The sequence below is a fragment of the Grampus griseus genome, assembly GCF_964374135.1.
Source record: "Grampus griseus genome assembly, chromosome: 7".
Taxonomy (NCBI): Eukaryota; Metazoa; Chordata; class Mammalia; order Artiodactyla; family Delphinidae; genus Grampus; species Grampus griseus.
Window position 1 is genome coordinate 34,238,087 of NC_139001.1, and position 23,889 is coordinate 34,261,975.

The 23,889-nt window shown below is 41.7% G+C and overlaps 1 protein-coding gene across 2 annotated transcripts in view; it reads right to left on the bottom strand.

The window, feature by feature from the left end:
* CFLAR (CASP8 and FADD like apoptosis regulator) overlaps window positions 1–8,200 on the bottom strand; it is a 55,538-nt gene extending 47,338 nt beyond the window's left edge. For both annotated transcript variants that reach the window (XM_082657903.1, XM_082657902.1), the window contains exon 1: window positions 7,263–8,200. The gene's annotated coding sequence lies outside the window, so the exon portion shown is untranslated. The remainder of the gene's footprint in view (window positions 1–7,262) is intronic.
* Window positions 8,201–23,889: the final 15,689 nt, after the last annotated feature.

Genomic DNA, 23,889 nt, shown 5'->3' on the forward strand with positions numbered 1-23,889 from the left:
CACGCTTGTAGTCTTCAACCTCAGCTGGCCCCTTACTGCTGCTCGGCATGCTATTCCAGGACTGCGGTCAGCTCCTTTCAACACCCTCTCACAGCTTTCTTCCATCCTAACACCACGCACTGGGGCCACTTTTCATCGATGAGCTTGCCACTAATCAAGAGTGAGCTCCGGGGGCTTCCCTGGTGGCGCAGTGGTTGAGAGTCCGCCTGCCTGATGCAGGGGACGCGGGTTCGTGCCCCGATCCGGGAAGATCCCACATGCCGCGGAGTGGCTGGGCCCGTGAGCCAGGGCCGCTGAGCCTGCGCGTCCGGAGCCTGTGCTCCGCGGCGGGAGAGGCCGCAACAGTGAGAGGCCGGCAAACCGGGGCGGGGGGGGGAAGAGTGAGCTCCGGCAGCCCACTACCTTCCCCTGCTGTTCCTCATCCTCCAGGGCCATCCACTTCCCCTGTGCCCTCCTGTCTCCATAAGCCCCTGCGCTTACCCTTTCATCAACCTCTCTCCACCTTCAGGGACTCCTCCCCTCAGCTTGTAAACATGTTCAGTCTCTTCCATCTTAAAAATAAAGAAAACAAAAAACCCCTTCAGCCTGAGATCCCCTAGACCAACCAGCCTTTCACTCTTTCTTTCATGTGAAGCTAGGATTTCAGAAAGGCAGACTGTAATGTGTACTTCAACTCCTTCAACTTCTCAGTTCCCTCCTCAATATGGCTTCACCTGCATCCTCCCTGCCCCACATCCTTTACACAATGACACTCAGTGCCATATTGGAACATGAGGCAAAGGAAGAATCAGTAATGCGGATACTGTCTTTATTTAAAATTTTGATATTTTGTTCATCATGGGTCTTTTGCATTCATGTCAATTTTTTCAAAATTTTGCATTAAAATATTATTTATCTTGATTTTCCCACCCCCTTAAATGTTGTGCCTGAGGTGAGTGCCTAACTCTCCTCACCCTAGTGTCCTCACCTGACAGTGTTCTTCTAGAGGCCTTGGTGACCTCCTAGTGGCCACATCCAAGGTCACATGGAAGTCTTCTTTTACCCAAGCATTCTGACCTGTTTCTTGAAACTCTTCTCCCTTAGCTGATCTCACACCACTATATTCTACACGGTCCCCCTCTAACCTTCCCTGACTCCTCAGCACCCTTTCTGCACCTGCTTCTTTTTTTTTAATAAATTTATTTATTTATTTATTTTTGGCTGCGTTGGGTCTTTGTTGCTGTACGCAGGCTTTCTCTAGTTGTGGTGAGCAGGGGCTACTCTTTGTTGCAGTGCGCGGGCTTCTCATTGCTGTGGCTTCTCTTGTTGCGGAGCACAGGCTCTAGGCACACAGGCTTCAGTAGTTGTGGCTCGCGGGCTCTAGAGCACAGGCTCAGTAGTTGTGGCTCACGAGCTTAGTTGCTCCGCAGCATGTGGGATCTTCCTGGACCAGGGCTCAAACCCATGTCCCCTGCATTGGCAGGCAGATTCTTAACCACTGCGCCACCCAGGAAGCCCTGCACCTGCTTCTTAAATGAGGGTGTGCCCTAGCATCCACCTCTCACCCTGGCCTTTCTGTTCCCTCTGCCTATGGCCTCACCCTCTCCAAACAGATCTTATCAGAATGAACTTTCGGAAGCTCTTGCTTGAACCAAATCACTTTCCTAAATTCAGACCTTTCAGTGATTCCTCATCTCCCATTGCAGTTTCCGAGTTTCTTTGTATTCAAGGCCCCTCCTGGTCTAGCATCTGCATTCATCTCTCATTAACACACACCTTGCACTTTCGGATTCAAACAAACCTCAACAAGGAGTTCTTTCCCGCGCCTCTGCACATTTGCCTGGATTACTCGCTTCCACTTACCTGCCTGGCAAAACCGTACTCGGTTTTTAGGGCCAGCTGAAGTGTCTCCTAAGCATAAAGCTTTCCTGGGAAGAACTCATCCAGACTTGGTTAGTAGCTTCTTTGTTCCACCACCATATTGTGTACCTAGCTCCGTGGCACCCAGCATAGCTCCGATAGGTGACAGTAAAATGTGGTTAAATCAGGCTTTTCAGCCTTTCTCACAGAATGTCAACTTTGCCTCCAACCATCTGGTATTGAAAATACATAACGTTCCCAGTAGATAGCTGCCAGCATGACTGGTTCCCATCATACTTAAACCTATCCAAGGATAGACATACTTAATATTCCATTCTTTGTACTGCTCTGGTCATGGCATGCCTGAAAGCAAGGTCATGTTCACTGAGTCACAGCCTGCAAGCAAATGTAATTTCCCAGCAACGTTACAAAACTGAGCCGCAGTGGGGAGAAGCCTGCCTTGCCAGCTGCAGAAACCAGCATGTAAACCTGGAGCGTTCAGGTGTCCGGAAATCCCCACTGAGATATGAAGTTGACGGCCCTGAGGGAGTCACCCAGAAATTTCTAAAAAGATAAAGGAGAAGGGGTTACATGATCCTGGGCAAAAAGAATGTGACCACCTCACAGGAGTTCAGTGCATCCCTGAACATAACAGGACCCACCTTCCTCCTCCTCCATCCGTGTACGGAACCTGTGGGTGTGGGCTCTGTGTGTAGCCATTCGAGCAGCTGAAATAATGAACCCACCTTTACTACATCTGTGGGCATTTTAACCCTAAGATAGTGTACAAAGTGCCACTTTGTGCCCTTTTCCCCCAATATTTAAAATGAGGTATTTAGTAATAGATCATCATGTAGGTTCTGATTTCTGCAATGCTGCAGAAACATAGTCTAGAAGACCAGGTACTGAGGCTGAAGCGTAAACACATTCCAATTTGAGATTTAATGTGTAGTTTTTAATTTTATATTTTTCTGTTTTTTAAATTTAATATTTAATAATTTTAATGCACACTTTTAGCTACTGATACATAATATATCAACAGCTAAAAGTATGCATTAAAAAATTATTTGGCTTCCCAAGCACTGCATTTCAATTATAGCAAATTGCCCACAAACTATAGATGATCCCAATTATAAAATGGCATAAAGTTCTTTGATGAGGCTCAGCCCCATGACTCTCAGGGAAACTTCCACAAATTTCAGCATAACATTACCTCAAATAACGTCCCTGTTTCGTAACAGCTGCATACGGGCTGCAGAAAATGAAGGAATGAAAGAACCCCAGAAGGAGAAAAGATCAAGATTGAAAGGAGATCATGAATCATCTAGATGGATACAGAAACACGAGCAGAGTCACTAGAGAAATCCATTTCATGCAGTGGCCCACTCCTCCTGAATCAAAGTTATTTTCACTAAGGCAAACTTCTCATACAGAGCCCAAGCACCTCAGAGTACCTCCCCTCCTCTGCCCAATCTAATTCAAGACACTTATCTCAGTGTTCCCTGGACAGTGTTTTTCTGTCCCAACATCTTTGCTCAAGCACTTGCCTCCAGTTGGAAAGCCCTTTCCCTCTTTTCAGTCTCTGCCTATTGAAATTCTATACCATCTTTCAAGGCATCTCTTCCTAAAGTTGTCTTGATTCCTAAATCAGGTCATCTCCTCCTGCTTCATATCACTGATTTTACTTTCTTCTTGAGTACTATCATATATGGTAAGCTCCCACTCATCTGCACTAGGCTGTGGTGGGTGCTGATCACGATCACCAAGCTCACCCTGCTAGGCCTTGAACAGACTGGTCATCATTACAGAGCTCCAGCAGGCCTGTACTTGTGTAATGCCTACTCATCCTTTCATAATCTACAATGAATATGGAGCTGGTGATGGAGTAAGAACCGTACTTGGAACCTGATTGTTAGATCCAGGAGACAAAGCTCGTGAAAGGAAGTTTTTGCAATTCTAGGGGGGTAACAATGCTGTTGCTTAAGAGCTGGGTGACGCACCATGCAGGGCTTCCTGGGAGCAGACAGGACCTCATCATGAACAGACAGAATACAATGTCTCCAGCCAAGCTCACCAGACATCCCCTGGCCTTTTAGCAAAAGGTACATCTTCCCAGTACATGTGGCTAAAAATGTATCCTTTGCACCTATCACAAGTTCTAAAACTCTAAGATTTATGGGTGAGAGTTTTCATTTTGCCAAACCTCCAGGCCAGTCCTCTGTGTGTAGTATGGACTCAAAAGTGCCTAAAATTTAAAGTAGTTTTTCCTCAAGTAGGACAGTTCTCTGACATCCCCATGATTACTGATAGCATCATACAAAATAAAAAAAATAAAAGAGAGCAAACTACATATTTAAAAAAAATACTTAGACTGTATTTAAGTGCATAAATGTCTGGAAAAGACAATAAACTGCAACTTTTGGTTATCTTAGGGAATGGACCCCTGCAGGCTTTCTCTATTTACTTTGCATGTATTTTAACCCAGATAATTATAATACAATTTGACTGAAAATTTTTTAAGAGAAAAAATATTACAATACAGAGTGTTAAATGCAATCCTATGGTAAGTGCAAAGATAGCCCTTGAGTATAGGAAAGTATAGAGGAAGGGAATCCTTACTTCCTCTATGGAGGGTTGTGAAGTCTTTCTTGAGGAGGTGGCAGTAGCCGAATATAAAGGAGAAATAGGTCATTTCAATCATAGTGTTTCTTACATAACTGATTTACTCTGTAACCCGTTACCACTTTCCCAACCTGCCCCAACCGGCCTCCTCTCATTCTAGACTGTTGATTCTAGACCCTTTTCTAGGCTGCCTTGAATCCAAGTTAACTTTGCAGGTAATTTTGCTGGGTCTCCCCAACCACTCCGTGATTTTTTTCTCTGTGGGGAAAAAAAAACAAGTTCAGATCCATCTCTATGTTCCCACCACCCAGAACTCTGCCTGGCCTTGAAGAGTGCAATATATATTTATACTGAATTATACTGAATTAAAGGAAAGGAGGCATTTCAGTCCATAAACACGAGTTTAATTAGCCTTTGGCGTCCTGTAAGGAAGAAATAACCAAAAAGAATTCATTCCTGAGATTGTAAAAAGCGAAGGACACTCCTGGCGACTTGGAGTGCTGTGGGTGAGTCCCAAGGAGGCTCAAGGAAGGGCTGAAAACGGGAGACTCAGCCTTTTTTGCCGGGATCAGGGGACAGTGCCCCGACGCCCCCAGAGCTGAGGGCGACGCCAGCAGGGGGCGCAGGTCGGGAGAAAGGGTTCTCTGTCCATTCACCCCCGGGCAGCCGCCTGCTCTTCCCAATGGCTTCCGCCGGGAACCTCGCCCACCCTTGCCGGACACGATCGTACTTATGTATTATTTATGTTAAAAGTATTATAAACCTATTACAGTACAGTACTATATACCCAATTGTGTTAGTTGGGTACCTAAGCTAATGCTGGACTTAACCAACGTGCTCCGGTTTGTATGTGGGGGACTTACTTGTACTCCAGACAGCACCAGGAACTGGAGGAGAGCATCGCAGGCGCCAAGAGGCGGCTTCCAAGCCAGGCATGAAGCCTCTGTGCGCTTCCTCCCAGCAGCCCGCCAGGAACGCACAGCCCAAACAAAACTTCCTGCTCCAGAACCCTCCGCCCCTACACCTTAAAAACTCCACAGGAACACACGGGTGTCCCTCCAGAAAGTAAACTCTCCCTTGTGTGGGCAAAGAGCCCACCTGGCATTGCGGGGAATTATTACTTGCGTCAGGTCAGGAACCAGCGGGCGTGGCCGCTGCGCTCCGCCACCCCACTAAGAACCGGGTTGGGACCCGCCTGCCCCCCGGGATCAAACCTACTTCCATTTCAGCTGCCAATCGGCCCTCGGCCACCGCTCAAAAAAAACTGCCGCCGACTACCCTCCCGACACTCCAGTCGCGCAAGATTCCCAGCGGGCAGGGAGCAAGGGGCACCCAGCCCCTGCGGCCCTGCAGGTGGATTCACCTTCGAGAGCGGGTGCCAGGTAGTAATACTGTTAAATGAAGTGTAAATGTCAGTTACAAACAAATGTAAAACAAGAAGTCGTTAGGAAAAGCCATTTTAATCAGGACGTCCAACCCAGAAGCTGTAAGTAAAATAAGTATTAATATTAAAAATGCAACTTCTGTAGGGCAGACACATTCAAAAGTCCCTTCCAGGGCTTCCCTGGTGGCGCAGTGGTTGAGAGTCCGCCTGCCGATGCAGGGGACACGGGTTCGTGCCCCGGTCCGCAAAGATCCCACATGCCACGGAGCGGCTGGGCCCGTGAGCCATGGCCGCTGAGCCTGCGCGTCCGGAGCCTGTGCTCCGCAACGGGAGAGGCCACAAGAGTGAGAGGCCCGCGTACCGCAAAAAAAAAAAAAAAAAAAAAAAAAAAAAGTCCCTTCCAAACCCGAATCTCTCTCTCTCTCTTTTTTTTTTTTTAAATTTTGGAGTTGGCCCAAGTTTTTAGCCTCTCCCCATGAAACTTTTTAACGATCATTTAGGGGAACCACCGGAGGGAAATTACCAAAAATTCAGTTTCTCTTATCTGAAATCTCTTATCTGAAGCAGGCCAAGCCTGCCAGAGACCGGTCTGGTCTTAGTTTTAGATTATCATGGTCTGTCGGTGTCCAACAGGTTCCCTACTGGCACAACCTCTCGTTTCGTAAATAAATTTCAAATGTCAACAAATGAAAATATTCGAGAGCTTTAGAGTCCTTGAACTTACTTCCTGTTACCTGAACCAAAAATTTGTTCTTAATTTCAATGGTCTTTGTTCTATTGCATTCCACTGTTAATATTTTAAAAGAATATGCCCTGACCAGACATTCCCCAGACGCTTTGAAGGGGAAAAGGGTGGCAGCGGGGAGGAGAGAGAGTAAAAAAATTCTTGCCTCTCCTGTTGCTTCCGCCAAGACACACTACTGCACAAAATGTCCTAGTTCTCAACTTTGCCAAAGGAAGGCTGCCAGATCTTTTGAGCAGGTCACCCCCGGAACTGGGCAACCCTCAGGATGTTCTTAGGCAGGTCCCCGGTGTCCTTAGGCAGGACACCGGGGACTTGCCATAAAGCCCACGGCCCGTTTTCTAGCGCTTCAGTTTGGGGCGAGAGTCACTAGGTCTGGGCGATCCGCCGCTCCGACCGCACCGGAATCCCGGAAGACTCAAGCGCCCCTCCAGAGAATCGGGGCGGGGGCGCTCCGGCCCGCCTGGTGCCCGCGGGGCAAATCGGAGATAAGAGATCGGCGGGACTGAGTCACCTGCCAGAAGTCCCACCCCTCCCCTGGCCCCTGCCTGGCACCCCCTGCCCAGGCCGAGTGCAAGGAAGCGCCAATCCGGGAACGCGAGCGGATACGGGGCCTGGCGTCCGGCGGGGAGCTGGGGAGGGTGGGGAGCTGCGGGGTCCCGCGCGGGCACGTACCGTCCTGCCCGCGGCTAGGCTCTCCTTTGGCTGCGACCCGTCAAGACTTCACTCCTCTGATACCTGAAAATCGCAGGCAAGATGGAGGCAAAGAAACCGAAAGCCTGAAAGCGGATGTGGCTTTGCTGGCCAGTCCCGCATGCGCTCGCCTTGCTCACCTTGGTCTTCTCTCGTATCGTACAAAAGCTTTAACCCTCTAAAAGGTTGACGGTCTGACATTCACTGTGTTAGACCCAGAGACCCCTCCCCACTTACCAGCCCTTTGAATTGAAACACTGCCGTGCTGTTCAACAACCCGCCTGCCTGCTGTTTCCTGTTTACACCCGCTCTGACTAGGCTTGCTGTGAACTCTGGGTGTTTGCCTAAATACGCAGATCTACTTGTCACTATGGACAGAACAAACTGTGGACGCCAAGTTCTTTGTGCCCAAGAGCACAGTGAGGCCAAACAAACGGAAACCTTGGAGTTTGGAGCAGAGAAAGGTTTTTGGTGAGGCCGTGCAAGAAGAGGAGGTGGCCCGTGCCCTAAAAAGCCTGGTTCGGCAAAACACTTTTAAAAGCCAAGTAGGGGGTGGAGGTGTCGCGGGATACGTGATCAGCTCTTGCACAATTCTCTGATTGGCTGATGGTGAGGTAGTGGGGTGGTGTCACAGAGGTGAACATGATCAGTCTTTAGGCTTCAGGAGGCCTGGGGCTCTGTGCTCATGGTCGTCAGTTAACATCTTCCGTTTGTTGAAGTGTGGGGGGGGGGGGTTGCATCTGCAAAACAACTCAGGAAATGTGCGTCAAATACTATTATCTAGGTCCTTTCAGAGAGGAGCTACAGCAGAGAACATGGCGGGGGAGGCCTGTCCCACGGGAAGGCCCCCATGGGATCCTGCTCTTTACTGCACTTCTAGTGTTTGTTACGGATGCCTTGGAAAATAATAAAGAGCATATGTAAAAGCGCTTTATGCTTCATTCCTCATAACGACTTTCTTGTGATTTTTTTAAAGTTTCTAAACTTTTCTTAAATATATTTAAACTTACAGGAAAGTTGCAAAAATAATACCAAGAAAAATTCACCACCGCATGACAGCATGAGGAGCTCTGCTGACCCACTCCCTAATGAAACTGATGAAAATCGTTTTAAGACAAGCAAAAACAACCATTTACAGCCTTGGAAATATTCCTAAAAGAGCAAATAAATATCTATTCAAGAAAATCTAGGAAAAATTGGTAAGAAAGGAGAGAATCTGTGGTATTTCAACCAAGCCCTCTTCCTCTCTTTGCCCTCCCAACTGCAAGGCGGAGTCCCCACTCTGTCTTTAAACCGGGAGCACTGGGCCTCCTCTTCCCAGGCTCCCAGTGGGAGGGGCAGATGTCAACAATTCTCACCCTGCCTGGCCCTGGCTACCTGATACTGAGCCTAAGTCCTGTATAAATGTGGTTGAGAGATGGAGGATTCTTTCTTCCATCCAGCCCCACTCATGCACCAGAGGCTCTACCTTGGGCTGGAGCGCTGAGAATACTGGGGTCCTAATCACCCTTACCTCAGCTGCTGTAGTAGTGGTTCAAGCCAGAAGAAGAAAGCCAAGAAAACCTCGGGCTGCTACGCATCCTCACCTAGAATTCAGCCTCTAGAACAGGGATGTGAGTCTGAGAGAAGCTTGCCATTGTTCCACCTCCTGCTCCAAAGCCCAGACTCAGTGATTGTGCCCGCCCCCCCCCCGCCGTGTTTTATGGATCGGTCCATAAAACAGATAGCTCTTAATCTCTTCCCATAGAAACTGACTTCATTTGCAACAGAGCATGGAGAAATAACAAGACAAAGGGTGCTCTCAAAAACCTGGAGGTTGTGGTGATAGGCAATTGGGAGGAGATTCAAGATATGAGCTACATTGTAAACTGGCTAGTTTGCAGGAAAGAATCAAAGATAAAGACAGCTGAGGGAAGCCCTCCTGGGGTAAGACAAATATTAGACACTGACCTCATAAACTTTTGCTTCAAAGGGGCCAGATTTTGATTAGATTTATTTGTAGAACAATATATGTACAAGCAAATAACAATAAGGAGGTTGGGGTGGGTGGAGGGGGTGGGGAGTGGGGAGGAAACAAGTACCCAGAGTTGCTACAATACATTATCTAAAATGTCCAGTTTCCAACAAAAAATTATGAGGCATGCAAGCAAACAGGAAAGTATGACCCATACATTGGAAAAATAGCAGGCAACAGAAACTGCTTTACAAGCAACAGGATGTTAGATTTATCAGAAAAAAAAATTCAAAGTATTATAGCTATTATAAACATGTTCACAGAACTAAAGAAAAACATGGTTAGAGTATGATGACCATGTCATACCAAATAGAACATATCAATAGATATTCAGCCCCCTAGAACAGGGATGTGACTCAGAAACCATAAAAATGATCTAAATAGAAACTCTGGAGTTGAAAAGTACAATAACTGAAATAAGTTCATTAGGGGCTTAACAGGAGACTTGAACTGGCAGAAGAAAGAATAAGCTGACTTGAAGGTAGATGGATAGGGATTATGCAAGCCAAAGAACAGAGAAGAATGTAAAGAGCCTCAGAGAAATGTGGGACATCACTAAGCACACGAACATGTGCATAATAGGAGTGCTAGAAGGAGAGGAGAGTGAAGAAGGAGCAGAAAAAATCCAAAGAAATAATGGCTGAAAACTTTCCAAATTTATTGAAAAACTATAACTTACATATCCAGGAAGCTCAACAAATTCCAAATAGGATAAATAAATGCAAGAGATCTACAGACACAATAGAGAAAAAATGCTGAAAGTCAAAGACAGGAAGAAATCTTGAAAGCAGCAAAAGAAAAATGACTCATTACTTACAAATAAATGCCAGTAAGATTAATAACTGACTTCTCAGGAAAAGCAAGAGAAACCAGAAGGCAATGAGATAACATATTCAAAGTGCTCCATCCAAGAAACAATCTTATCAAAGTAAGTTGGTGAAATAAGGTGAAATTTTCCCAAATAAACAAAAACTGAGTGAATTTGTGCTAGCAGACCTGCCTCACAAGAAATACTAAAGGATGTTCCTCAGGTTGAAAGCAAATAACCCCAGACAGTAATTCAAATTCATACAAAAAAAAAGAAAAGAACATCAGAAAAGGCAGTTATAGACTGGGATTGACACATATACATTATTGGTACTATATATAAAATAGACAACTGATGGGAACATACTGTACAGCACAGGGAACTCTACCTAATGCACTATGGTAACCTAAACGGGAGGGAAGTCCAAAAGGGAGGGGATATCTGTATGTGTATGGCTGATTCATTTTGTTGTTCAGTGGAGGCTAACACAACATTGTAAAGCAACCATACTCCAATAAAAATTAATTAAAAAAAAGAAAAGGCAGTTATATAATTATGAGACAGTATAAATGAACATTTTTCCTACTCAACTGATTTTAAAAGCAATTGTATAAAATAATATAATGGATTCTTGTGCCTATAACATATAAAAATTAATATATGTGTACTGGTAAAAGGAGAGCAAACTAAACCTAAAGCAGCCAGAAGGAAGAAAATAATAAAGATTAAGGTGGAAGGGGCTTCCCTGGTGGCGCAGTGGTTAAGAATCCGCCTGCCAATGCAGGGGACATGAGTTCGAGCCCTGGTCCGGGAAGATCCCACATGCCGCGGAGCAACTAAGCCTGTGCGCCACAACTTGAGCCTTCGCTCTAGAGCCTACGAGCCACAAATACTGAGCCCACGTGCTACAACTACTGAAGCCCCCGCGCCTGGAGCCTGTGCTCTGCAGCAAGAGAAGCCACCAGGATGAGAAGCCAGCACACTGCACGAAGAGTAGTCCCCACTCACTGCAACTAGAGAAAACCCACTCACAGCAACAGAAGACCCAGTGCAGCCAAAAATAAATAAATAAAATTTTTTAAAGGATTAAAGTGGAAATTAATAAAATATAGAATAGAAAAACAATAGAGAAAATCAATTAAACCAAAAGCTGATTTCTTGAAAAGGTGAACAAAATTGCAAACCTTTTGCTACACTGACCAAGAGAAAAAGAAGACTCAAATTACTAGAATCAGAAATGAAAGAGAGAGAATGAACGAATTGGGAGATTGGGACTGACATATATACACTAATATGTATAAAATAGGTAACTAATAAGAACCTGCTGTATAAATAAATAAATAAATATAATTTAAAAAATAAATTATATATTTAAAAAAAGAAGAAAAAGAAAGCGGGTACATTACTACTGACCCTACAGAAATAAAAAGGACTTTAAAGGAACACTATGAATAATTGTACTACAACAAATTAGATAACCTAGATGGACAAATACCTAGAAAGACACAAACTATCAAAACTGACTCAAGAAGAAATAGACAATTTGAGTACACCTATACAAAGTGAAAAAATTTAAAAATCTATCCACAAAGAAAAGCCCAGGCCCAGACAGCTTCATTTGTAAATTCTACCAAACTTTTACGGAAGAATATTCTTCACAAACTCTCAAAAAACAGAAGAGGAGTGTGTTAGTTTGCTAGGGTTGCCATAACAAAATACCACAGACTAGGTGACTTAAACAACAGAAATTTATTTCTCACCATTCTGGAGGCTAGAAGTTCAAAGTCAAGACATCAGTAAATTTGGTTTCTTCTGAGGCCTCTACCCTGGACTTTAGATAGCAGTCTTCTTGCTGTGTCCTCACATGGTCTTTCCTCCGTATGCACACATCCTTAGTGTCCTTCTATGTGTTCTCTTCTGATAAGGACACCAGTCATATTGGATTAGGGCCGACCCTAATAGCCTCATTTTAACTTTGCCTCTTTAAAGACCTTATCTATGACTACAGTAACATTGTGAGGTACTAGGAGTTAGGACTTTAACATATGAACTGGGGGTAGGGGTAGAGGGGTAGGACACAAGTCAGCCCATAACAAGAAAGGAACACTCCCCAACTCATCAGGCCATTATTACTATGATACCAAAACCAGACAAAGATGTCACAGGCAAAGCAATATCTTGTGCATGACCAATATCTTGTGCACGTGGATGCAAAAGCCAATATCTTGTGCATGTGGATGCAAAAGCCCTCAACAAAATACTAGCAAACTGAATCCAGCAACATGTAAAAATAATTGTCCAGCATAACCAAGTGGGATTTATCCCAGGAGTGCAAGATTGGTTTAACGTCTGAAAATCAATTAATGTAATACATTATATCAATAGAATAAAAAATAGAATTCACATGATCATTGCAATAGACACAGAAAAAGCATCTGACAAATTCCAGCATGGTTTCATGATAAAAACACTCAACAAACTAGGGACAGAAAGGGACTCCACAACTTTAGAAAGGGCATCTTAACTTAGGAATAAGTTTAACATAAGAAGTATAAAGTAGTGTGGTACTGGCACAAGGATAGATATATAGATCAATGAAACAGAATTAAGAGCCCAGAAATAAACCCATATATGTATGGTCAACTGATTTTAGACGAGAGTACTGAGATTATCCAATGGAGGGAAATAGTCTTTTCAACAAATGGTGCTAGGACAAATGGATTTCCACATACCAAAGAATAAAGTTGGACCACTACTTCATACCATATATAAAAATCAATTTGAGATGAATCGAAGACCTAAATGTAAGAGCTAAAACTATAACATTCTTAGAAGAAAATATAGGAGTAAAACTTAATGATATTGGATTTGGCAAAGGATTCTTGGATATGACCCCCAAAGCCCCAGCAACAAGGGAAAAAATAGACAAATTTGACTTCCTCAAAATCAAAACCTTTTGTGCTTCAAATGACACAATCAAGAAAATGAAAATACAACCTACAGAATGGGAGAAAATATTTGCAAACCCTGTATCAATAAGGGACTTGTATCCAGAATATACAAAGAACTCTTACAACTCAATAATAAAGAGACAAATAAAAGAATTTTTAAATGGGCAAAGGATCTGAATAGATATTTCTCCAAGGAAAATATATAAATAGCCAATAAGCACATGAAAAGATGTTCAACATCATTAGTCATCAAGGAAATGCAAATCAAAACCACAATGAGATACCATTTAGTGCTCACTGGGATGGCTAGAATCAAAAAGTCAGATAATAACAAATGTTGGTAAGGATGTGGAGAAATTGGAACCCTCATATACTGCTAGTGGGGATGTGAAATGGAGCAATCACTTTGGAAAACAGCCAGGCAGTTCCACAAATGATTAAACATAGAGTTACTATATGAACCAGCAATTTTACTCCTAGGTATAAACTCAAAAGAAATGAACATATGTCCATGCAAATACTTATACACAAATGCTTATCGTAGTATTATAGCCAAGAAGAACCCAAATGTCCATCAACTAATGGATATTTAAACAAAACATGTTATATTCATACAATGAAATATAATTCAGTCATGAAAAAGAATAAAGTACTGATACATGGCATAATATGGATGAACCTTGAAAAATCCTGCTAATTGTGTGTGTGTGTGTGTGTGTGTGTGTATAGTTTATATAAACTCTTACAATTAAAAAGAGAAATGCTTATTATGGAGGCTGTGGAAAAGATATATAAATAGACAGTTCCCAGAAGAGGAAGTATAAATGGCTAAAATACATTTGAGATAACCACTCCTGCCTCCCCTCTATCCCCCCATAGATATCCCCACAGCTTGTTTGGGCTCTAGTACTGCACACCAGACAGCCACTCTGCTTGGATGACTATTCTGCTCTGCCCCACATAGTGGGGCTTTAAGGCTGGATTATCAGGAAGGAAGAGGGGAAGAAAAGAAGGAACAGAATTTATTTTTTTAACCATGAATGAATGCTGAACTTAATAAAGTGCTTTTCCTGCATCTAGTTAGCCTTTCTCCAGAGGCAACCTTTCACTTCTTTTAGATGATTATTTTATTTGTGTTTCTAAATAACATGTTTACATTGTTACTTCTCGATTTTTTTAGGTTTTGGTATTTCCTATTGACTTCCTATTATACAAGATGAGACTACAGCTCTCTTTTTCCATAAACTCCACTCAATGTTCCCTCCAACCTTTCTAATATCACCATGTTCCCAAGATAGTTATATTCTGATTTTGATTAGGTCAATTTTAGTACTTACGCTATTATATTAATTTTTTTCGCTATTATAATCATACAAATGATAGTCACAGCAAAGTCCGGTAAGAACCTATGATTACTTTTCCTTCCCTGCATTTCTTTTAGTTTCCCCTGGAGTTAATAATTGTCTTGTTTTGTTTTGTTTTCTAAGTAATTCAACCTTAGACTCTTTGTCACTTATCCAAACCTTGCTTCAATTTATTGACACATAAGGTATATAATTAATGTCAGTTTCCTGGAGAAGTGACTTCCAAAGCTGTTGGATATGCTCTAGTCTGTGCTGTTACCCTCTACACAGAGTACCCAGCTGTCATCCTGGGATCTCCCTTAACCATCAGCCTGGAAATTCCTTGTATCTCCTTTTTATGTGTATCTTCTGTGTCATGGACTCCATGTCTTTCGCTTTCTTGGTTTGTTCCCTCATTATTCTTCAGCAGCATCCCACCGTAGTCTCCTGAAAATGGGTGAGAATTTACAGTCTGTAAATGTCTTTATTATCTTCATTCTGGGCATAGACATTCTAAACTGGGAATATGTTTTTTTCAGAATGAGGAAAACATTTCTCCCATTGTCTTCTATCAGTTTTGCTATTGAATCATCCAAAGACATTTTCATTCCTATTTTTATATGTGAACTTTTCGCCCACTCCCCTCTCTGGAAGTGTGATCGTTAATTTTGTGTGTCAATTTCACTGGGCTAAGGGAAGCCCAGATAGCTGGCAAAACATTATTTCTGGGTGTGTTTGTGAGAATGTTTCTAAAAGAGATAAGCATTTGAATTGGTAGATTCAGTAAAGAATGAGTGGTGGGCATCATCCAATCTTTTGAGGACCTGAATAGAACAAAAAGGCGGAGGAAGTATGAGTTCTATCTCTTCCTTAGCTGGGATGTCCACCTTCTCCTGCCCTCAAACATTGGTGTTCCCAGTTCTTGGGCCTTCAGACTTGGACTGGGACTTACACCACCGGCTTTCCTGGGCCTCTAGCTTGCGGATCGTGGGACGAAGATTCCATAACCAATGAGCCGATCCTTCATAATAAATCTCTTTCTTTAAATCTCTTTATACCCTATTGGTTCTATTTCTCTGGAGAACCCTGACTAAAATAAGAAGTGTGTAGCATCTTCTCACTGTTCTTAGTATTCTGAAATTTCACAGTATATGCTGTACATCCACAATTTGCATTCACTGTGCTGGGCACTCAGTCTTCAATCTGGAAATACATCCTTCAGTTCTAGAAGACTTTAAGCATTTAGCTGGTGATTTGTCCTACCCATTTTTCTCTGTTTCTTTTCCCTTTCCCTCTTTCTTCTCTGTTTCTTTTCCCTTTCCTCTTTCTTTCTTTCTTTCTTTCTTTCTTTCTTTCTTTCTTTCTTTCTTGATATTGTCCCTCCTTAACTTGCTCTGTATTTTTTGTTCTATTTTCTCCTTTCTTCTTTGTTTTTTACCTCTACTTTTTGGGACACTTCTATTTTCTAACCCTTCTATTGAGGTTTTCTTTTCTTTTTTTAATCCCAGAGTTAAGAATTATAATGAAGTTAGGGCTCCTTGAATTTTTAAAAACTGTGAAATATAAAAGAATTCAGAAAAGTGTATGAAACAAATACACACATTAATAAAGAATTATAAATCAAACATCCATGTAACCACCACCCAAGGCACAAAACAGAAACATCTCAGAGGTCCCCTGTGTGTCCCTCCCTGATCATAACCCACTTCCTCCCCCTAGAGGTACCACTATCCCAACTTTGGAGATAATGATTTTCTTGACTTTATAAGTTTTACCACTTACATATGCATCTCTAAACAGTATAGCTTAGTTTTGACTATTTTTGCACTCTATATGAATGAAAATAAACCATATTCTTTTGTGCCTTCCTTTTTATGCTCAACATTATGTTCATTGAGATTTATTGTGCTGTATGTCTGTATAGTTAATTGATTTTCATTGCTGTATACTACAAAATTCTTAGAAGAAAATATTTGAAATTTTGGGGTAGGCAGAGGTTTCTTAGACAGGACATAAAGAAGCACAAATCATGAAAGAAAACATTTACAAATTGGTATCCATCAAAAATCTGTTCTTCAAAAGACCCTCATTAAAAAAATAAAAATAGGACTTCCCTGGTGGTCCAGTATTTACGACTCTGTGCTTCCACTGCAGAGGGTGGGTTCCATCCCTTGTTGGGAAACTACGATCCCTCATGCTGCTCAGTGCAGCCAAAAAATAAAAAGAAATAAAAATTTAAAAATAAAAAATAAAATTCCTGTCCATAAAAAAAAAGACCCTCATTAAGAAAATGAAAAGGCAAGCCATAGACTAGGGGAATATATTTTCAATATATATCTCTCAAAGGACATAAAGCTTGAATATATGAAGAATTCTTACTCTGAATAATAAAACAAATGACCCATTTTTAAAATGGGCAAAAGAGGGGACTTCTCTGGTGGTCCAATGGGTAAGACTCCACGCTCCCAATGCAGGGGGCCCAGGTTCTATCCCTCATTGGGGAACTAGACCCCACATGCATGCTGCAACTAAGAAGCCCATATGCTACAACTAAACATGCTGAACGAAGATCCTGCGTGCTGCAACTAAGACCTGGCGCAGCCAATAAATAAATAAATAAATATTTTAAAATAATAAAATAAAATAAATGGGCAAAAGATTTGAACAGACACCTCATAAAATAGGATACACAATGGCCAATAAGTACATGAAAATCTATTCATTATCATTAGTTATCAGGGAAATAAAAATTAAAAGCCTACAGTAATGGCTAAAATCAAAACAGCTGACAATACAAAGAATCAGTGAGAATGTGAAATAACAACTCTAATACATTGCTGGCAGAAATGTAACATAATACAACTTGGAAACCAGTTTGGCTATTTGCTATAAAGTACACTTAGCATATAACCAAGCAAAAGCATTCTTAAGTCCTTACTCAAGAGAAATAAAGCATATATCTATACAAAGACTTGCATATGAATGTTTATAGCAGCTTTGCTAATAATAACCCAAAACTGGGAATAACTTAAATATTCATCAACAAGCAAATGGATAAGGACTTCCCTGGTGGTGCAGTGATTAAGACTCCTCACTCCCAATGCAGGGGGCCTGGGTTCAATCCCTGGTCAGGGTACTAGATCCCACATGCATGCTGCAACTAAGAGTTTGCATGCCACAACTAAGGAGCCTGCCTTCACAGCTAAGACTGGGCGTAACCAAATAAATAAATAAATATTAAAAAAACAACAACAGGCAAATGGATAAACTATGTTAAATATATTCATATAATGGAATAATAGTCAGCAGTAAAAAGGAAGGAACAACTGATCCATGCAACAACATGGATAATTATGCCCAACATACATGCTAAAGCATTTAAGGGAATTGTGCTGATGTCTTTAAAATACATCAAAAATAAGATGGATTGACAGACAAATGGAAAAATGGATGTGTTAAAGCAAGTGTTGTAGGATGTAATGGTATAATCTAGTGGTAGATATATGTAGCTGTAGACATATGTCACTGTAAAATTCTCGCAGCTTTGCTTTGTGATTGATGAATTTATAACAAAAGTTTTGCGCAGAAAATACTGTGTAAGTGAAAGAATCCAGGTACACAAAAAGTATACACTGTCTGGTTTATTTATAAAAAGAAAATTTTAGAACAGACAAAACAAATCTATAGTGACAGAAAGTTCATCAGTGGTTGCCTGGGAGAAGTGTTGATTGTAAAAAGTCATGAGGAAATTTTGGAGTAATGGAAATATTCTGTAGATTGATTGTACGATAGTTACATGGGAATATATATTTGTCAAAAGTCACTGAACTGTATGCTTAAAACGTATTTATTTATATAAATTACACTTTGATAAATTTGATTTTTTTTTTTTTTTTTTTTTTTTTTTTGCCGCATGGTACAGCTTGCGGGGATCTTAGTTCCCCGAGCAGGGATCAAACCTGGGCCCTCAGCAGGGAAAGCACAGAGTCCTAACCACTGGACCATCAGAGAATCCTGATAAAGTTGATTTTAAAACAAAAAGACAAGGACTTCCCTGGCAGTCCGGTGGTAAAGAATCCGCCTTAGAATATCAGGGATGCGGGTTTAATCCCTGGTCAGGGAACTAAGATCCCACATGCCGTGGGGCAACTAAGCCACGCCCCTCAACTAGAGAGCCTGCATGAGCAGACTACAGAACCCAGGCGCCCTGGAGCCCGCGTGCCACAACTAGAGAAGAGAAAACCCATAAGCCACAACTAGAGAGAAGCCCATGCACCACAACTAAGACCCGACAGAGCCAAAAATAAATAAATAATAAATAAATCTTAAAAAAAAGACAAATGTTGTTAAATAAATAAGTAAATAAAACAGGCAAAAGTGAATTGGAAGCACTGAGCTCCTAAGTGGGTCTAATCCATTCTGAGCATCTCAGTGGATGATATGGCTGAGCTATGTCCTTGGGGAACCCCCATTGTCAGTATTTTCAAAGTTTTCCTTTTCAGTTTGTCAGATTTAGCAGAGATGACTCTTCTAATCTCCTGCCTGCAGAGGTAAGGCCTGGTTGCGAGAGCTTCTGGAGTGGAGTGAGAGAAGATTGATGAGGTAATCCAATAGGCATACCTTATCTTAGCTGGATACTCTTGACACGTCCCTCTTATTGAAACCCTTACTTCCCTTGCTTCTAGGATCCAGCTCTCTCCAGATTTATCTCCCACTTCTCTGATCTTTCCTTCTCAGTCTCTTTACAGACTTCCTTTCCTTTGTTTGCCCCTTAAATATTGGTTCTGTCTTTGACTCTCTTCTTTTTGTCAACCAGGATTTAATTATCTTTGTTTTAATGATCATGCATCCCTCTACTGTGTTTTTCTAGTTTCCATGTACATCTGATTTCCTCCATGGTCTGTTGGAGTTCTATCTGTCATCTGCCTTTGTGAAGCACTAAAGAAATGTGTTGAGTACAGAATGTGACAGAGAGAGGTCAGAGGAGAGAAAAATCATCAGAGCCCAAAGGCCACCAGCTGGTTCAGCAATGTCCCAGGCTTGGAGGAAGATGCTGACACAGATGGAGGCCAAGCCTAGGTACAGATGTATCACGTCTCTGTTACCCTGCTGCTGTCCCTTACTTGTGATGAGCTATTTCTGTGCTGTTGCTCCACAGCAAGGAGCCCTCTCCCAACACAAAATAAATGCTTGGGCACCCTGGTTTTCCCTTCTTGATGACTGAACATTTTACAATAAAATGTTAAAACATTGGGCTAATGCAGGAAGTCAGACACCAAAGAATACATACTGTTTCAATACCTAAAATGAAGTGTAGCTCAGGGCACAGACTCCAGGGGAGAATCTGTCATGCACATATGCCCTCCTGGGACCTGCAAGGAGACATTGACAAGGAGAGCCATCGTTTGAAAGTAGGAATGCAGGGGCTTCCCTGGTAGCGCAATGGTTAAGAATCCGCTTGCCAATGCAGGCGACGCGGGTTCGAGCCCTGGCCCGGGAGGATCCCACGTGCCACGGAGCAACCAAGCCCCAGCGCCACAGCTACTGAGTCTGCGCTCTAGAGCCCGCGAGCCACAGCTACTGAAGCTTGTGCACCTAGAGTCCGTGGTCCGCAACAAGAGAAGCCACCGCAATGAGAAGCCCGCACACCACAACGAAGAGTAGCACCTGCTCACCGCAACCAGAGAAAGCCCCTGCACAGCAACGAAGACCCAACGCAGCTAAAAATAAAAACAAACAAATAAATACATAAATTTATTTTTAAAAAAAAGAAAGTAGGCATGCAGTAAGTGGTAGCTATTATTTTATCCTAGACCTATTAACATGCTTTTTATGTACATTAACTCATATAATTCTGTGGTATGGACCACTGAGTCCACTTTACTAATGGGGAAACTTAGGCTTAGAGAGGCTAAATAATTAGGTAACGAGTTTAAAGTCATACAGGTAATAATTGGCAGAGCTAGGGTTCACAAGCAGGGAGTCTAACTCTCAAGCCCAGGCTGTAGGAGAGATCTATTGCCTGCTGTTAACCAAAGAGATGGCCATGTTGGGAATGCAGGTACCACCTACTCCCACCTCATACAGAGATACCACTACCACTGATCTTTTTATTGTCTCCATTGTCTTTTCTAGGATGTCACACAGTTAGAATCATATAGTATGTAGCCTTTTCAGATTGGCTTCTTTCACTTAGTAATTTACATCTAATGTTCTTCCATGTCTTTTCATGACTTAATAGATCATTTCTTTTTAGCACTGAATGATAGTCCATTATCTGGTTGTACCACAGTTTATCCATTCACCTATTGAAGGACATCTTGGCTGCTTCCAAGTTTGGGCAATTATGAAAACTGCTATAAACATCTATGTACAGGTTTTTGTATGGGCATAGTTTTCAACTTCTTTGGGTAACTACCAAGGAGCACAATTGCTGGATGGTATGGCAAGAGTATGTTGAATTTTTTAAGAAACCCCTAAACTGTCTTTCAAAGTATCAGTACCATTTTGCATTTTCACCAGCAATGTATGAGAATTCCTCTTGCTCCACATCCTTACCAGCATTTGGTGTTGTCAGTGTCCCAGATTTTGGCCATTCTAATAGGTATGTAGTGGTATCGTATTATTGTTTCAATTTGCATTTTCCCCAACATATGATGTGGAGCAGGTTTTCTTTTTTCTTCTTTTTTAAAAAGTCTTTTCCATTATGGTTTATTACAGGATATTGAATATAGTTCCCTGTGCTATATAGTAGGACTTTGTTGTTTATCTATTTTATTTTATTTTTTTATAAATTTATGTATTTATTTATTTTATTTTTGGCTGCATTGGGTCTTTGTTGCTGTGCGCGGGCTTTCTCTAGTGCAGCGAGCAGGGGCTACTCTTTGTTGCGGTGTGTGGGCTTCTCATTGCGGTGGCTTCTATTATTGCAGAGCACTGGCTCTAGGTGCTCGGGCTTCTGTATTTGTGGCACTTGGGCTCAGTAGTTGTGGCTCGTGGGCTCTGGAACACAGGCTCAGTAGTTATGGTGCACGGCAGTAGTTGCTCCACGGCATGTGGGATCCTCCCGGACCAGGGATGGAACCCGTGTCCCCTGCATTGGCAGGTGGATGCTTAACCACTGCATCACCAAGGAAGTCCCTGTTTATCTATTTTATATATAGTAGTTTGTATCTGCTAATCCCAAACTCCTAATTTATCCTCCCTCACCCCTTTCCCCGCTTGGTAACCACAAGTTTGTTTTCTATGTCCGTGAATCTGTTTTTGTTTTGTAAATAAGTTCATTTGTATCACATTTTAGATTCCACATATTAGTGATATCATATAATATTTGTCATTCTCTTTCTGACTTACTTCACTTAGTATAATAATCTCTAGGTCCATCCATGTTGCTGTAAATGGCATTATCCCATTCTTTTTTATTATTCCATTGTATATATTGGAGCATCTTTTCATATGCTTATTTTCCATCTGTATGTCTTCTTTGGTGAGATGTCTGCTAAGATCTTTGGCCCTTTTTATGGGAATTCTCTGGCGGTCCAGTGGTTAGGACTTGGTACTTTCATGTTTTCACTGCAGTAGCCCGAGCTCAGTCCCTGGCTGGGGAATTAATATCTTGCAAACTGCATGACCAAAATAAATTAAGTATTTTTTTAAAAAAGATCTTTGGCCCTTTTTAAAATCAGATTGTTTCCTTGTTGTTAGGTTTTAAGATTTCTTTTTATATTTTGAATAATAGTTCTTTATCATATGTGTCTTTTGCAAATATTTTCTCCCAGTCTGTGACTTCTCTTCTTATTCTCTTAATATTGTCTTTTATAGAGCAGAAGTCTTTAAATGTTAATGAAGTCCAGCTTATCAATTATTTCTTTCATAGATGTGCCTTTAGTGTTGTATCTAAAAAGTGACTGCCAAATCCAAGGTCACTTAGGTTTTCTCTAATGTTATCTTCCAGGAGTTTTATGGTTTTACTTTTTATATTTAAGTCTGTGATCCTTTGAGTTAATTTTTGTGAAAGATGTAAGGTCTGTATCTGTATTAATTTTTGGCATGTGTATGTCCAACTCTTCCAGCAGCACCTGTTAAAGAGACTATTTTTTGCTCCATTGTATTATCTTTGTCCCTTTGTCAAAGATTAGTTGACGGGCTTCCCTGGTGGTGCAGTGGTTGAGAGTCCGCCTGCCGATGCAGGGGACACGGGTTCGTGCCCCGGTCCGGGAAGATCCCACATGCTGCGGAACGGCTGGGCCCGTGAGCCCTGGCCGCTGAGCCTGCGCGTCCGGAGCCTGTGCTCCGCAACGGGAGAGGCCACAACAGTGAGAGGCCCGACTACCACAAAAAAAAAAAAAAAAAAAAGATTAGTTGACTATATTTATGGAGGTCTGTTTCTGGGATCTCTATTCCATTCCATTGATCTATTTGTCTACTCTTTTGCCAATACCACACTGTCTTCATTACTGGAGCTTTATAGTAAGTCTTGAAGTCAGGTAGCATCAGTCCCCCAGCTTTGTTCTTCTGCAATATTATGTTGAGTATTCTGGGTCTTTTGCCTCTCCACATGAAATTTAGAATCAGTTTGCTGATATTCATAAAATAATTTTCTGGCATTTTGGTTGGGAATCCACTGAATCTATAGATCAAGTTGGGATTGGTTTAGTTCTGGAGAGGACCTATACCTATTGGGGAGTAGGAGTTATTTTGGAGATTAAAAGATAATAAATAAGTTAATTAAAATCAGCTACAGGCAAAGGGGAGATTTTAGCATAGACTGTGTGTTAGATAGTACTGTGTATTTATTTTAAATTTCTTGGGTGTAATAGTGGTAATTTTATTATGTAGGAGAATGTCCTTGTTCACAGGAGATAAATACTGAAGTATTTAGAGGTAAAGTATCACGGTGCCTGCAAGTTACTTTCAAATGGCTTAGCAAGGTTTGTGTGTGTGTGTGTGTGTGTGTGTGTGTATGTCTGTCTCAAGAAAAATGAAACAAAGTGGCTAAATATTATCAATTGGTGACTCTAGGTGAAAGATATATGTGTATTCTTTAAACCTTTCTGATTTACATATTTGAAATGTTTGAAAATAAAACACTGGAAAAATATCTATTTGTGATCCTGATATCCTACCAATTGTATTCAAAATGCAATACAAAATTTTTCACACACATCATTTTGTTTTAAAATGTTGTATTGACTTTGGGGAGGATACAAGTATAAACATTTCCTATATAAATGTTAGTCAAAAACACTGTATAAAGGAAAATATATTCTTTGAAGTTTGGGTATTAAAAGCAAGATGTATTCTACTAGGAACACATGAACTAAGGAGGTGCTTTGCAGGGTGTAACTATATATATGTTTCTTTCCTTGTTTATCTTTCTTGACTAACCTTTAAGATCCATGAGCTAGGGATCATTACATTTTTGTTTCTCATTGACCATCCAGCATTTAACACACTGCTTGGTGCACAGTAGGTCCCTGTATTAGTAGGATAA